Here is a 2,500-nt window from a genome sequence, read left to right as displayed (position 1 = left end):
TTTTTTCGTTAACCTTAATTGCCTTAGAGATAAAAGTTTGTTTATAATGCCCGCCCTATTAACGCCCTGTGGAGTGCTGTGAGAGAAAGGGAGAGGAAAGGAAAAAGAAAAGAGAGATTCAAGAGGGAGAGGAGGGAGAGAGAGAGAGGAGAGGAGAGAAGAAAAGGAGAAGAGAGCTAGAGAGAGAGAGAAAGAAAGAGAGAGTAGAACTGAGTAAAAGAAAGAAAAGAGAGAGTAGAGAGAAAGCAGAAATAAGGAGAGAAAGAGGAAGAGAAAAGAACCAGCTAGAAAAAAAGAACGAGAGGAGGAGGCAGAGAGAGGTAGAAGAAAGAGAGAGAGAAAAAGAAAGCACGAGAGAGAGAGAAAAATAAGAAGAAAGAGCAAAATAGAAGAGTGAGAAGCAAGAGCAAAGCAGAAAGAAAGAGAAGTAAGGAGAGGAGAGAGAGAGAAGAAAGGAGGAGAGAGAGCAAGGGCGGAGAGAAGAGACGTAGAAGATAGGAATGGAAAGCAGAAAAGAGAGAGAGAAGTAGAAGGAAGAGTTGTAAGAAGAAGAGAGAAAGAGAGAAGATAAAGAAAGAAAGAGGAGAGAGAAAAGAAGAAGCAGAGAGAGAGAGAGATATAGAGAGAGCGAAGGGAGAGAGACGAAGGAGAAAGGATTAGATGAAAATAGAGCGAAAGGCAAGCACGAGAGAACACAAGAGCAAACTGAACATTCCAACAAAATAAGAAGAGAAGGAGGAAGATGATAGAAGACAAAAAGAACGACAAGCGGTAAGAAAAGAAATGAGCGGAGAAAGTGAAGAATGGGGGAGTATTATCGCGGGTGAGGCGAGAAGAAGAGGAGAAGAGACGAGAAGTAGAGAGAGACTGAAAGAGAGCTAACTAAGCACGGGGCAGTACTGGAGACTAACTACATAGCCCGACTACGTCGAGCTGTCGTCCATATTCTAGCTTCGTCGGCTGGCTATCTCTAACTCTCCTGCTATAGCGAGCTCTCTCGCGAGCTCGCTCTCTCTGCCTACCTCTCTCTGCTCTCTCCTCTCTCTATCTCCGCTCTCTCTCTCTCGCCTCTCTCGCTCTCTCTCTCCTCTCTCTCTCTCTCGCCCTCTCTCTCTCTACCTCTCTCTCTCTCTCTCTCTCTCGCTCAGCTCTTCCTCTCTCTCTCTGTCTCTCTACTGTCCTCTCTCTCTATATATATTATATATATATTACTATATATATATATATAATATAGGATGTAGTATATATATGATATATAGTAGAGATTATATAGATAGATATAGCATAGAGTATATATGTATATGTATGTAAGTATATATAATATAACATATAATATCTATATATAATATTCAGATATAATATATATATATAATAATAATATAAGATAAATATATCATATAATCTCCCTTCCTTGCACTCTTCCCACCCCTCTCTCTCCCTCTGCCTCTCTCTAATTCTCTCTCTCTCTCTTTCTCTCTCTCTCTCTCTTCTCTCTCTCTCTCTGTTTGTCTCTCCTCTCTCTCTCTCTCCTATCTCCTCTCTCTCTCTCTCTCTCTCTCTTTCTCTCGCTTCCTCCCTCCTCCCTCCTCCCCTCCTCCTTCCTCCCTCCTCCCTCCTCCCCACCTCATCCTCCCTCCTCCCCCCTCCCCACGCTCCCCCAGCACCCACAGTACTTGGCTGATTAGCATGGCACCAAACATCAACGTCGGGGTGCCAATTAACCCGTCCCGATAGACAATAATAGATTAATTGAGCCGAGATGACTCTCAATTGGAGGGGTGGGGAGGGGGGAGGGGGGGAGGGAGCCCTGCTATGCGATGCGACTGGAAGTGAAGTGAGATTTAATTGGAGACATTAAAGGAGGAGGGAAGGGAGGGAGGGAAGGGAGGGAAGGAGAGGGGGAGGGAGGGAAGGGAGGGAGAGGGAGAGGGAGGGAGGGAAGGGAGGGAAGGGAGGGAGAGGGGGAGGGAGGGAGTGAGGGAGGGAGGGAGGGAGGGAGGGAAGGGAGGTAAGGAGAGAGGGAGGGAGAGGGGGAGGGAGGGAGCGAGGAAGGGAGGGAGGAAAAAGTTGATAGAGAGAAGGAGGGATGAGGGAGAAGAGAAATGTGGAATAGGAGAAATGGAGCAGAAAAGGGGAATTAGGGAAGGCAGGCAAGGGAGGGGAAGAGAGAAAAAGGGGAAAGGAGATAAGGAAAGGGAGAGAAAGAATAATGAAAGAGAAATGGGGAAAGAGGGATGGAGGGAATAAGTGATGATAAGGAAGGAGGGAAAAAGATGGAAGGAGGGAGGGGAAAGGTGGGGAGGGAGGGAAGGAGAAGAGGGAGAGAAAGAAAAGGGAAAGGGGGAATGGAGAAGGAAGGAAGGAAAGAGAGGAAAACAGGAATGGGGAAGGAGAGAAAAGATGGAAGGAGGGAGGGGAGGGAAGGAAGGAAGGGGAGGGAAAAGAGTTAATGAAAAAGGAGATGAGGAGGGAAGGAGGGAAGGGAGGGAAGGAGATGAAG

At 46.7% G+C, this 2,500-nt stretch overlaps 1 protein-coding gene across 2 annotated transcripts in view; it reads right to left on the bottom strand.

The window, feature by feature from the left end:
• LOC119579020 overlaps window positions 1-2,500 on the bottom strand; it is a 17,820-nt gene that overhangs the window by 10,135 nt on the left and 5,185 nt on the right. The gene's annotated exons all lie outside the window — the stretch shown is intronic.

The sequence above is a fragment of the Penaeus monodon genome, chromosome 11 (genome assembly GCF_015228065.2).
Source record: "Penaeus monodon isolate SGIC_2016 chromosome 11, NSTDA_Pmon_1, whole genome shotgun sequence".
Taxonomy (NCBI): domain Eukaryota; kingdom Metazoa; phylum Arthropoda; class Malacostraca; order Decapoda; family Penaeidae; genus Penaeus; species Penaeus monodon.
This window is presented reverse-complemented; position numbering and strand designations above follow the sequence as displayed.